The sequence below is a fragment of the Danio rerio genome, chromosome 17, assembly GCF_052040795.2.
Source record: "Danio rerio strain M-AB ecotype USA chromosome 17, GRCz13ab, whole genome shotgun sequence".
Classification (NCBI taxonomy): Eukaryota; Metazoa; Chordata; class Actinopteri; order Cypriniformes; family Danionidae; genus Danio; species Danio rerio.
Window position 1 is genome coordinate 38,679,453 of NC_141037.1, and position 14,481 is coordinate 38,693,933.

Here is a 14,481-nt window from a genome sequence, read left to right on the forward strand (position 1 = left end):
AATTGTATCTAACTTGCTAACAGATGTTTTCACTGGATAACACTATCCAGTTCAGAAGATTTGAATGATTTGTAGTATTTTTAGTAGTATTTAGATAGTATTATTCTTCATGTAAATTCAATATATCTATATTTTATTATAGTATAGGGTAGTTATTAATATTTTAGAAAAAATGAGAAATAGTTGCACTACCTTCTGGGTAAAATTGACAAACAATTAAATTCTATCTATAGAAAAAAATCATACTAAATTTATCAAATGACCTTTGAATAGTTTTTTCTATTGTCATGAAACTGGCCTTGTAGATTCCTTGGATCATACAAAGAGCATTGATATAACTTATTCCCTAACTCAGTGGTTCTCAAAGTGGGGGTCGGGACCCCTTGAGGGGTCGCGGAACAATGAAGGGGGGTCGCCTGGTGATTTCCAAAAATCTACTTATTATTATTAGACCATTTGAATTAACATATTTTATCCATAACCAACTGAAGAGAAAAAAACAGCCGTTTATAGTTACTATAGTAGCTTATTTACTTGTTCTATTGGATTGCGACCCCTGGGGTAAATACATTATTTTAAAGACAGCAATAGCATCAGATGCAGCAGATTGATTTTATAACACCAGGTTAAACTTTCTGGCCCATTTACAGCACTGAAATACATAAAAAAAATTAAACTAAGAATAGACTTTGGTTTATTGGTGTGTGTGTGTGCGCCATTGCATGCAAGTTTTCTGTATTTATAACCACCTCAGGGGATATTGGGGGTCGCGAGTCACTGGTATTGTTATTTTAGGGGTCGCGTGCTGAAAAGTTTGGGAACCCCTGCCCTAACTGACACGACTTCCATCTTGAATTAGTTTGAAAATCTGTTGTCTTGAACTCTCCATAGTTCATTAACCCAACTTCCACCAAAATTGGCTCAGACCATGCTGTCAAAAAGTTATAAAATTTTCCCGTTGCTTCTTAGCTTGTTGCCATGCTTGTTTATGATGTGGCCGAGGGCTTGCAGCTATATTTATATATGGTATCAATGTTATCTGTATATATATATATATATATATATATATATATATATATATATATATATATATATATATATATATATATATATATATAAAATTATTATTATTTAATTTATTAATTAATTAAAATGTATTAGCATTTACTGTTTTATTTGTCATTAATCTTACAGTGTTAATTTAAATGCAATCTGAATCTATCATATCTGCTACTATGAAAATGTTGAGGTACGAAGGATCATTTAATGTCTCTAAAACAAGTCTCTTATGTTCATTCATTTGATAGAAAATGCAGCAAAAGCATATCTTTAAATATTTTTACAACTGATAATAACTGTTTGGCATTTGAGTAGATTTTGAAATGTCAATTTTCAGCATATTTACTCAGGGTCACATAATCTTTGTTTTTCAGTGTTTTAATTTTCAGTGTCTCAAAATCTTTAAAGAATCAAATATACTGATTTAGAGTAAAAAGTGACATTTTAATTCTTAAATATAAGGCTGAACAATATATCGTTTGAGCATCGATATTGTAATGTGTCTATCTGCAATAGTCACATCACAGGATTAGATTGTTTATTAAAGATTAAAAGATAAAGATATTATTTAATATTATTTTCAAAATCACAATGATGACTATGTTCTTTTACATATTTAATTGTGAAATGTTGTTAAATATTGGTACACACCAAAAACACATAAAGCACTGTTTATTTATTTATTTTTTGTTTGTACATACAGCAAGGACATTGTCACAGTATGCCTGAAAATATTTTTTCTTCTGGAGAAAGTCTTATTTGTTTTATTTCGACTAGAACAAAGCAGTTTTACATTTTTAAACACCATTTTAAGGACAAAATTATTAGCCCCTTTAAGCTTTATATTTTTTCGATAGCCTACAGAACAAACCATCGTTATACAATAAATTGCCCAATTACCCTAACCTGCCTAGTTAACCTGGTTAACCTTAACCTTAACCTTAAATGTCACTTTAAGCTGTACAGAAGTGTCTTGAAAAATATATAGTCAAATATTATTTACTGTCATCATGGCAAAGATAAAATAAATCAGTTATTAGAAATTAGATATTAAACCTATTATGTTTAGAAATGTGTTGAACAAATCTTATTGTAATACAAAAATTGAGGAACAAAAAAAACAGGGGGACTAATAATTCAGGGGGGCCAATAATTCTGACTTCATTTGTATATGCTTGTAATTTATTATAATTTATGCAGATGTACTGCGTAAAAAAAGACTTGATCATGCCAATGAATCTAAATTAATTAATGGTGTCCTAATAGAGCCATACTAATCATCTGGTGAATTTTTATTCATATTGCAATATATATTGTAGCAAAACAAAATATTGCAAAGTCAGATTTTTCCAATAATGTTCAGCCTTAATTATAAAGTTGTCATGATATTTCATATAATTTTTTGTGATTTTTTGTTTTTTTAGGATTAATAAATAAATACAAAAAAAGTTATTTAATAAAAGTAAACAGGAAGTTAAAGTAAATGCTGAAACTTTTATTTCAGTATGTTGATGTACTTCAGATTGAAATAGTATATTGAGTAGGGGCAGAGCTTTCTTTGTGCGCATCATTTCCTCATATCAAACTAACGGTAAGAGGGGCGTAGTTAAGAATATTGTGACTGATGCCATCAAACTGATGTCAAATGTTGTCAAATGGGCAGACTTTGATTGAAGATTACCAAAACAAAAACAAATTCAGTAGATTAACTTACAGAGATTCAATGTCCACCTAAAGAATAACAATGTGCGCAAGCAAAATAAGCATTATAAATCTAGCTTTCACACATACTTTAAGAGACCTTCTAAAACTAGAAGCGTCTTTACTGTTTAATTGATCAATCTACTGACAAAAAACATCAGAAAAAAAATACGATTTGAATAGTCAAGTTACCATTTGGTTTACGTTCAGATGAAAGCCCTCTCAAGTCACGACAGACACACAAAGGCCTGCATGTCTGCATATCCTGTACAGCAAATAACTCATCTAAAACCTCGACAGACATCACTCATCAGCATCAACCACCTGCTTAGCATGTGCAGTCGAAGCCAAACTGACACAAGAGGCTGGCGAAATGCAGACAAACAGACTGGGAGCCCACAGAGAGATGAATCTCCAGTCTGACAGTGGCATTTCTCTTTAGAGGAGCAGCTGCCGCTCCGCCTCGCTGCCTCGAGATGTCAAAGCCGGTCTCATGAAACAGAGATTGAACAGCGATCTGACACGACGCAACCGTTACTCGACAGACACTGAGAGGAAAAGACCATTTCCTGAAACGTCTGTTGGACGGTTTGCTCTCGTGTTAGTTCTCAATGTGTATGCAAATGCTGGAAGACTTAAACCAGTTAAGTTGTTCAACAGCATACCTTTGACAGTTTAACTTGTCATAGCAAGACTCTGGGTGATGGTGGAAAAGTTGACTATGAGCGGGGTTAGCGAGGCGTGCCGCCCACAAATGCTGGATTTCTGGGTTTTGTTCAGTTTATTTCTTTCCGTTTGCTTCATTTGTCATTCGGCATTACAGAGAGGACGTGGTATGGTAGGATTGTTCTGCGTTTGACTGAGGTGATCTGGTGCTGTGAGACAAATGTGTTTTTTTTTAAAAGCGCTTCCTTTGAAAAGAAAATAGGGGCATCTGTTGAAAAAAAAGTGCTATAGTTAGGTCATGTTGACATTTCGCATTGTTCACACTTGCTGTTATGGAAATGCCAGCTCTCGCCACTCTTTTCCCACTGTTCAGATGTCAAAAATGCATTGAATGAATATTTTTATCAGCAAAGTTGAACTTTTTTTTTCATTTGATCTGCAGAAGAAGACGTTTTAGTAAAAGTAGGTTTTAAGGGTCGTTCGCATATGTGAAGTTTATTTATAAACTAATTTCAAGAGGATCACGTGCTTATGATTGTCCACGGCTGGTCCCACATCAGCTTACGATTGATTCACCAATCAGGTAATTCCTAACTAACTATAAACAAAGACTATAGAATACACAAGACGTGTCTCTTGTATAGTTTTGAATGAAGAAAAGTGTAACGGTCAATGAATGAAGCCCCGCCTACTAGTACAGGAGCCAATCATCGATCGACATAGACTGACGTTTCTCCGGGGGAGAAGCTCAGACCTGACGTGAGCTTTTACGGCACGTGGGTGGTCAACAAACGCACTGGAATCTCAGTGAGTACTTGTTTTACAGACATCAGAAAAATATCCAAATAAAACTAAAAAAAAGTACATCTGTACTTTTAAAAGAACCAAGTGCACTTGAAAACAAATGTTTTCTGCTTTTGTAATCTGTATGAAATGAACATAAGGTACAGTCCGCCAAGCACACATCACATGACAGCAACTACTCAAACATCTGCAAACTTGTAAACAAAGAGTTGCTGTCATTTCTGGAGGAGGTTTGCCATCAAGACCAAGTTGTGGATTACTTCAGAAGACCAATGCAATCAGACGATCATTATTCAGAGGATGATAATGTGTAGAATGACCATAAATCAGGGGTTTTCCAACTTTTCAGCCCGCGACCCCCAAAATGACAATGCCAAACTCGCGACCCCCAATATCCTCTGAGGTGGTTATAAATACAGAAACATGGCATGCAATGGCACACACAAACCAATAGAGCCAAGTCTATTCTTCGTTTAAATTTTTAAATGTATGTCAGTGTGGTAAATGTGCCAGAAAGTTTAATCTGCTGTTATAAAATCATTCTGCTGCATCTGGCGCTATTGCTGTGTCTTTAATGTAATGTAATTATCCTAGAGGCCACAATCAAATAGAAATAGTAAATATATAGTAACTATAAATAACATTTTTTTTCTCTTCAGTAGGTTATGGATAAAATACAGTCATTCTTATGGTTTAATAAAAATAAATAGATTTTTGGTAATTATCAGGCGACCCACCCCCCCCCTTTTAATGTCCCGCGACCGCTCGGGGCATCCTGACCCCCACTTTGAAAGCCATTGCCATAATTGAGGTTGGTGTCATGTTTCATTTGAGTGCGCTTGGCAAACTAAAAAAATTCCAATTTTGTTTGATTCAGACGTTTAGAAACAAAACTTATGACAGTTGTTGTTTCATTTTATTGGTGATTCCAAATATGTAATGTAATCGTAAGCCTGGCAAACAGTTTTGAAGAATTTGATGTTTCCCCATTTAGACAGAATGCCCGAGCATACTGCTTGAGAGGTGTTTCAAAGATGGCCGCCAAGTAAAATGACTTGCCTTAAAGGGACTTTGCTATAAATAAGTTTCTTAACTCAGTATCTTTGTCTTGAAGGAAAGGAAAGGAACTTTTGCTACTTGTTCAAACTATGTATTTAAAATCAGTTAAAACATTATAATTCTTACACATTTTTTTTGGGACAACATTGTTTTATGTTCAATCCTCTTAAATTTGTAAGGATTTAGAAAATTAACTTAATTTCTATTAAGATTGTGTAAAACCCAGGATTTTTTACAGTGTTTTCTTTTTTAGAAGTGTTTTTTTTCTTTCTTTCTTTTTTTTACTTTAATATACACGTATACTGTACAAGAGAGTGTGTTACAAAATATCCGAGAATATATGGTAAACCTTTCCCTTTGTGGAAATCCAGCAACTGACTGATTGGACGAGGAAAATATGGCAACATTTTACTCCTTTTAAGTGTGCTTTGAGTTTATCTTTGTGCTGGAATATTTGCTTGCACCTGGCAACCCTGCGGTTGATGCATCTATGCTCCATCCCTGGTCTCTGTTTACTTCCTGTGTACAGGCGTCATAATATTTCAACCCAAAAAAACGCTTTGAAAGGTAACTGATTCAGTTCTAAACATAGATCAGCTCTGCATTTACTGAAATTTCAGTATTACTGAATCGCAAATAATGACTCACTGTTCAAAGTCCATCAGCTTCACTATGACTGTTAGCTTTAGTTATAGTTATCGATTTGAACAAACTCTTAAAGTGATGGTTCACCCACAAATGAAAATTGTCATCATTTACTAAGCCTCCACCCATTTCAAACCAGTTTCTTCTGGCGAACAGAAATCTAGATATTTTGAGGAATGTTGGAAATGTGTAACCATTAACTTCCATGTGAGGAAAAATTTTTACTATAAAAAATTGCGTCACGTATACTTTTAAGAGGAGTATATTTTAAATAACTCTTGAAATCTTCTGAGAAATCTTCCAATGATTTATCAAATTATTTATGGACTTTAAAATCCAAATTGTGGGGGTAAAAACAAAGACAACTAATAAATCATTCTTTAGACTGAGATGAATTATTGGGATAGAAAGCAAGTGACCACAGAAAGACATAGAGAAAAAAAATCAGTCTGCTTGTGAGTAAATCATTTAGGTGTATTTCTATCCCATAGATTTAATCCCTTTAAGAACACCATAGCAGCACCCTAGCAACTACTCAGTATACCTTAGCAACCACCTATCAATGCATTACCAACCATCCACTTTACCCAAGTATTGTGGTGTTTAATTTTGTATGGGAACTCACACTCACTTCCAAAAAAATAAAAATGCCCTCAAGTTCAATCGAATACAAAAATGCCCTGGAAACTGTGAAACAATGGCGTTGGCTGCGGTCCGGTGATCAAAACAATGTGGTATGCTTTGATATTAGCACCTTCCTTATGTGACCTAGAAACAAATCCCCCCCGTGTGTATCTGCTGCACAGAAGTTTGAAAATACTAATAGGCGGCATAAGGGAGGGTTGCTTTGTAAATCCTGTGTCTAAAAATAGCATCGTGGAAAACAATGCTGTTACCATTCAAGATCAAAACAGATCAGATTTTCCGAGTTCCGGTCATCTCTCTTGATTCGCCATTAAGAGCCTGGTCTTTCTTCAAGACACCAAGATGTTTTAGCGAAGCAGTCGAACATAAGAGCGCCAACAAAGTCTTCCACATCAGCAGTCAGCACCTCTATGAGCGATGACTCAAACATTATTCTATCTGTCTTCACGTGGCTTACATTTCACAGAGTAAGACATCGCTCTCCTCGCAGGACCGCAATTACCTGTTGAAGGAACGGGATAGCGGGATAATACAATCAGAAAGTCCTCAGGGGAAGGCAGGAGAGGATGTGGGCCAACCGAACATCCACATGCCCTGACATGCCCTCGTGGATTAATTATGCAAGAGCTCGGATTATTTTCAAAAACAGAAGTAGTGGCTCCGGAGAAGTGGGGGGACGTTTAAGAGGAAGTGGACAAGAACTTATTGCTGGTTGTTCAACTATTATTTAAAATGAGTTCAATTAAAAAAATTCCTGAGAGTTTTTTTGGAAGAACTTAACTGTTTTATGTTCAATCCACCTACATTTGTAAGTTTGTAAGTAAAGTTAATAGATCTGTGTTGGGACAACATGACGGAATTGTGTGGAACCCAGAATTTGCTGGGTTGCTCTGTTCCACACAATCGATTTGCGTTGGGGTAACAGAAAGGAATTAATTTAAATTTTTAGTTTCGCTAATTTAGGTGGACTGAACATAAAACAGCTCAATTGTGGGCGGACTGGGGCGGACTGGCCATCTGGCAATTCCGGCAAATGCCAGAAAGGCTGGACCTCTTTTTAAATGTGGGCCGGTCAGTTAATTTTTTTTATATGTATTGGTTTTAAGTGCAGGCAGCTTTTATCTCTTGCTAGATGTGATATTATGATGATGATGATAGTAAAAAAAAAAATAATAATAATAATAAAATAATAATAATAATAATAAACGTAATAAGCATTATTAAAAATAAGCATTTGGCTCAATCGGCGACGGCCGCCTGATTTCAAGATGGGCCGACCCAATCCGAGATCACCCGGACGTAATCAAAATCTGGCAAGAATGTCATATTATTTCACCATCTGTACACCAAAATAAATAGTGAATGTGCGTGTCTAGGGGTGGGGCTGTGTCAGTGTGGTAATGGGGGCTTGTGTGGCTACAGTGCCAGGGCTGAATTTTTGTCCCAGTCCGCCCCCAACTTGATGAAAAATGAAAACACAAGATTTGTGTTGTTTCAACTTATTTTAAGTAGTTTGAACAAGCAGCAAATATACAGGGTTCATACACATTTTTACTACTACAATTCCATGAATTTTCCGTGATTCTTCCAAGATTTGCAAGTAAATTTTCATGACCTTATGTTTCATGCAATGTCTACATATGGGTGGTAAAAGAAAAATAATGCATGTTCAAAATTATTACAGCATATCGTAGAAAACGCAACAATCGATTTAGTTTCGATTTATATTTATATCTATGTAAAATTGATTTAGATAATGCTTACACCACACCAGGGATGTCCAAGCTTGGTCCTGGAGGGCTGGTGTCCTGCTGAATAAAACTCCAACTTAGTTCAACACACCTGCCTACAAGTTTCTAGGATACCTAGAAAGAGCTTGATTAACTGATTCAGGTGTGTTTAATTGGGGTTGAAACTAAAATATGTAGGACACTGGCCCTATACGACCGAGTTTGGACACCCCTGCGTCACCCTAATAATGTGAGGGTATGTGATTGGCCAAGGACAGAAAAGAAGTGAATAACCTATATTCAGGTATACAGATATCTGTTTTCCATGATTTTTCAAAAACTTTGTTTTTTTTTCTGTTTTCCCAGGCCTGGAAACTGCCAAAATTCCATGACTTTTCCAGGTTTTCATGACCGTATGAACCCTGAACATAATATTTTGAGTATATGATTATTCCAATGAGAAGGGCAAATGCTGCATAGGGAGTTTCCAAGAGCCAGGAGAGCTATTCCCAATTGGCCCAGTCCCTAACAATGGTCCTGAGTGATTTGTCAGGAATGTGCAAAACAAGCTAGAACACAAACATGTTTGCTATACACCGACTGTACACATGTATAACTCCTTTACAATAAATGTAATGACAGACCTCAAAAGCCTTGCTATTGCATTTTAATGATGTAATCACAACGTGGATGCAGGCGCTAAATGCAGGATCTGAAAATAGTTATAGATGATCTGAAGAGTTTGTATTTAAAAACCTTTAAGTGCCATCTGAAATGTTCTTCTAAAATGAGCAGTTTTCTCAGACTCCTGTATTTATGTTAATTAATTTCACAATTAAGGCAATGAAAATAATGTATTAATTGCCATAAAAGTGAAATTACTTAACCTATACGTAGAAGCCTGAGGAAAAATTTACTATTTAGGAGAAAATTTCAGATTGTACTTAGAGGTTTTCGCATATAGACAACACCCATAATGCATATCAGCTGATATCTGTATATTTTAATGTTATTTGTTATAAGCTGCCCAGTACAAAAAAAATGTAAATAATTATGGAATATTAGAGTTGTTGGTTGATCTACTTCTACTAGGCATGAAAGTTTTGACATGTTATGCACAGCTGACACACACTTTAGAAGAGATAATGCTAGAGGCAACTGGTTAATGTGCAGTTATTTTTTGGAAATTTTGGTGTTTTCTTGAAGTTTTTTTTTTCTGTGGTTAAGGTGTTCGAATCAAATAAGCTGTCTTTTGTTTTGTGTTCTTGTAAGTGTGTTTTTTCACACTCAGCAACATTTATATAAAAGTTTTAATAACCGCTCTATACGCTGTACTAGTTATCAGTTTCCAAATATAACGAGTACTGGCCAACAGTTCCACATCTCTTCCATTCCATGTTTGAGTCTGTCTGTTACAATCACAGAGGCTAGGTGGCTAAGTGGTTAGCATGGTTGCCTCCCAATCGATGGTTCGAGTCCAAGTGGCCTTTTTGTGTGGAATTGGTATGTTTTCCACAAGCTCATGTGGGTTTCCTCATGGTTTTTCCAGTTTCCCCCACCGTCCAAAGACATACGATATAGATTAATTGAATACACTAAATTGGCCATAGTGTATGTGTTAATGAGAGAGTGTATGGCAGTATTCCAGGACTGGGGGTTCATGAGTTCATGAGTGTACTCTTTGTGCTGGGTTGCGGCTGGAAGGGCATCTAAAACATATGCCAGAGTAATTGGCGGTTAATTGACCCTCCGCTAGGGCCAGACGGAATCTGCGGATGTTTTTTGCTATTTCTGTTGAGAATTTTGGTAAAAGTTGGAATTATTTTGGGAGTATCAGAACTAAACCCTTAATATATTAAATTAAAAAAATATATTTTTTACTTTTATTTAATGTTTAAAATGCAAATCCAATTAGATTCACTTTATTTGGTAAATAAAGCAAGTTTTTCATATAATATATCTAGTAAAACACAGAAAATATTACTTTACAAACTGCATTGTACATAAATCAGATAAACATTTTGACATTAGTCAATAATATTACTGAAATTAAGTGAAAAACTGAATAAATATAGATTTACATACATTTACCAAAGTAAATGAACAGATCTAATGATGGGCTAAAAATTTGCAGAAATCTGCAGAAAATCTGCAGAATTCTGCGCGCGCAGATTCCGGGTGGGCCTACCCTTCGCCCACACCTGAAAACCGCCACACACCAATCGTGGCTTAGCAACTGTAGCTACAGTACATGCAAGATGTCTGTCAAGATTTCGAAACAAGCCAAAGCGTTGTGCATATGGATTGTGCATATAGATACCCGGTATCCTAAAAGTTTGGACAGGGTGGTGGAATTTTATTCCCTTTCCAAAACCTAAAACCAAAGGGGAGAAGTGGATCAAGCTGAGTGAGGGACGCTAAAGGAGCGGAGTTAAGTTTTGTTTTCGGTATTCCAGACACATTCAGTGATAGACGGCGACAACTTTTTCTCATTTTTTCGCTCAATGTTATGAGCACTGCTCCGTTTAAGCCCTCACCATAGTAGTCATACTAATAGCAATCATATTTCCATCTGTTTCAAGCAACAAATATTTGTAATTACATATCAACAGAACAAAACCGAGCTGTGATCACAATCTGAGCACTTGCGATTATTATACTTCACCTGCAGCTGTTTTTCAGTCATTTATAACCCTCATGTCCATGTCAGAGCTACAAATCACTGATGTTTTTGTCGGTCTTTTGGAGATTTAGTCATTGCTGATGATGTTATTTCGGGTTAGTGTCTGCTTTTATTTGCTGTTGGATTGACATTTGCTGGTAGGGAAAATCTATTTGTTCGCTTCTGCTATTTGTACTTTGATTTGCATTTCAATAAACTAATTTTTTCCACCTAACTGCAAATTACAATAGAAACTGTATAAAAACCAGACAAACATACTGACAGTTATACAGTAGGTACTGTACATTGTTATGGGTCAATGATGCTAATATTCGGCAAAAATCCATCAATTTCCTTTTTCTGTTCTTTCTATGAAAGAATGATGTAGAAGCACTGTCCATGCGTGTTTCCTCGTCGGTTAGTAACGCTTTATTTTACTGCACAACAAGTCTATTTTGAAATAAGGCTAATTTTAAACAGGCTTTTTGGTTAAAAAAGAGAAATCGCCGTTTAATTTGTTGTTTATTATTAGATTATTTTTAAATGTCACCTCTCCTGCATGAACTAAGCTGTTGAATGGTCAACGTATTAGCTAGGCTAGGCTAACCTAGCTTTAGTTTTGATTAAATTATTTTCTAATCGGTTGCATGTCGTGAATATACCCCTGTAATGCATACTGCAGTCCTTTTTTGTCTTTTGTTTTTGCTTTCTCGGTTATTTCACCTGTTCACCAAAAACGACTAATTATATACCTGGCAATGTCTGACACAGGCGCATACATATTGTAATAGACGTGCCAGGCACGAAAGCTTGACAAGCGTAACAACAGTAACTAAGGAGGGCGGGGCTTAGCAAAGGTTCAATTCCATTGTGGCAACTGATAATGTGTTTGATTATCAGTCCGACACTGGGGTAAAAAGGGTTTTTTTTTATTTGATTAGTGCATCTTTACTTGCAGAAAACCACAAGGAAACATTACAATTGTATTTCTTTTTCCAAAACATTTACAAATCTCAATTCTAAATTCCTCTATTTTGCAGTGAAAACCACCCACAACACCACCCACATCTTGTCTTCGCTCTAGCATTACCTCTTCCAAAGCCCTTGTCTGCTGCGTCTAACAAGCTATATCACGTGGAAGCTTGGTCTGGTTGATAAATCTTTGTGTTATAAATCGCTTTGTGTTAAAAAAGAAAAACAGAAAAGAAAAAGGACTATATAATATTTCCTTAAATAAACAGACTTTATCACAGCCACAAAAAGACTGTTACTAAAAGCTGAACAACACTCTTTCAGCCTAGGGTGGAGCCAGTATGCACTTGAAAAATGATTTGGGACAAATATGATGCAATTTAGTGGAAACCTATGCGAGTGGTGCTCTGTGGCGCAGCACAATTTAAAACAGCAGGAGAACACAGATAGAAAACTGTGTCTTCCAAATTCATCAGCGCCGTCTGTCCTTCAGTGCACACGAGTTGGGCAACAGCACAACACATATTTTCAGACACTCACAGAACATTATTGAAGGCTAGGATTTCAAAGCTATTAATCGGTAGTTGATGATTATGTAAAATTAGATGTTCAAAATGCCATTGCTTTGTCCTACAAGAACAGAAATTTTAACCGTCCTAAACATTTCTCTCAAGCAGCAAAATCATGGCCAGAATCATATAGTGTGTGGCTGTCCTGTACTTTTGTCGATTTTTTTCTGTAGGTTTCATCAGGTCAATTTTAAGACTTTTTAAGACCCTTTTAAGTCCATTAAGAATGTAATTTTAGACTTATACAGGGGTAAACACTAAGGATTTATTTTTTCTAATGACTCGGTATTATCATGAGGAATCATTTAATTGTTTTCAGTTGTTCTTCCCTGATTAGATAATTTAATGAGGAATTTGCTGTAAAAGTATTTATAAGACGTTGTGAAATGTATCTCTTTGCAATAAAAAAAAAACTTAAATATAAAGAATAAGGTTTTATTGAGGTGTATTGTTGGTGATTGAATACACAGTAAATAAATCCATAATTTTACAGCTTGTTTCCAGCAGGGGTGCTGGAAAAGTACGTAAAATAACGGATATTAAATTACAGAAATTAACTCAAAAATTAATGGTAAATTTCTGTAATTTAACCTCTGTTATTTTACACTAAATTTCTGTAATTTAACAGCCGTTATTTAATGCTTTTTTTCCAGCACCCCAGCAGCCGGAAATAAACCGTAAAATTATGGATTTTTTTTTTTTGGTGTAGATTTCAGCCTGATTAAGTACCTTTACTTGGACAAAGCAATCTTTGCTTTGACCTACAACCGAATATTTCAGTGAATTTAAAATATAGTTTTTGAAATTTAAGACATTTTAAGAATTTTTAAGACTCATCGTACACCATGTATACAGTACTTTGCTTCAGATCAAAGTTTGTAATATTTTGATTCTCCTTTAGAGATACTAGGATAAAGATTTTGTGATCCTACGACTGCTGAATTTAATGCTAAACTTAAATTGCAATAGATTTCCTGCATATTTTAGGCAGTTTTACATTCAAAAACATTATAGTATTCTTGTGCTAGTCTGATGTGCAATGTCACGCATTGTCAATACACACTTTCTATACAATGTGTGATTCACGTCACGTGACGTTAATGACAACGTGCATTCAAAAACTTGTTTGAACTAGGCTACGTGAGTTGTATCAGTCACTAAACTTCTGAATATTGTATATAGTGTATGCATCTGTTATCATAAGTGTACAACTTAGCATTTATTTTCAAACAGTTGGCTTCATTTTCAAATATGATACATCAGGCTATATACACTACCTGACAAAAGTCTTGTCGCCTATCCAAGCTTGGAGGTTTGCACCTATACATCTCTGCAATGACTCAAATAACTTATTAATAAAGTCATCTGGAATGGCAAAGAAAGCGTTCTTGCAGGACTCCTAGATTCTTTGGATTCATTTTCAATGCCTCCTCCTTGATCTTACCCTAGACATGCTCAATAATGTACATGTTTGGTGACTGGGCTGGCCAATCCTGAAGCACTTTGACCTTCTTTGCCCTCCAGAACTTTAATGTGGAGGCTGAAGTATGCAAAGAAGCGTTATCCTGCTAAAGAATTTACCCTCTTCTGTGGTTTGTAATGTAATGGGTAGCACAAATGTCTTGATACTTCAGGCTTTTGATGTTGCCATCCACTTTCACGTCCCCATACTGAAAGTAACCCCAAACTATGATTTTTCCTTTACCAAACTTGACTGGTTTCTGGGAGAATTTTGGGTCTATGCAGGTTCCAGTAGGTCTCCTGCAGTATTTGTGATGTTTGGGATGCAGATCAAAAAATCAACTTACTGCCATTTTTACAAATGATCATATAGAAGACAAGTTATTATTTGTTGCTCTTACAACTTGGTTCCATGTCAAGACTTTGTCAGGTAGTGTAAGGGGTAAACTCTAGTTTCTCTGTTTCACTCTGTGTTTTCTTTAAATAATAACCTTGTGCTTGTGATTAA

At 35.6% G+C, this 14,481-nt stretch overlaps 2 protein-coding genes across 20 annotated transcripts in view; both read right to left on the minus strand.

The window, feature by feature from the left end:
- The window catches only part of dpysl5a (dihydropyrimidinase like 5a), a 122,463-nt gene extending 111,619 nt beyond the window's left edge, over positions 1 to 10,844 (minus strand). The window contains exon 1 of the mRNA XM_087288613.1: positions 10,793 to 10,844. The gene's annotated coding sequence lies outside the window, so the exon portion shown is untranslated. The remainder of the gene's footprint in view (positions 1 to 10,792) is intronic.
- The window catches only part of dnmt3ab (DNA (cytosine-5-)-methyltransferase 3 alpha b), a 116,100-nt gene that overhangs the window by 76,589 nt on the left and 25,030 nt on the right, over positions 1 to 14,481 (minus strand).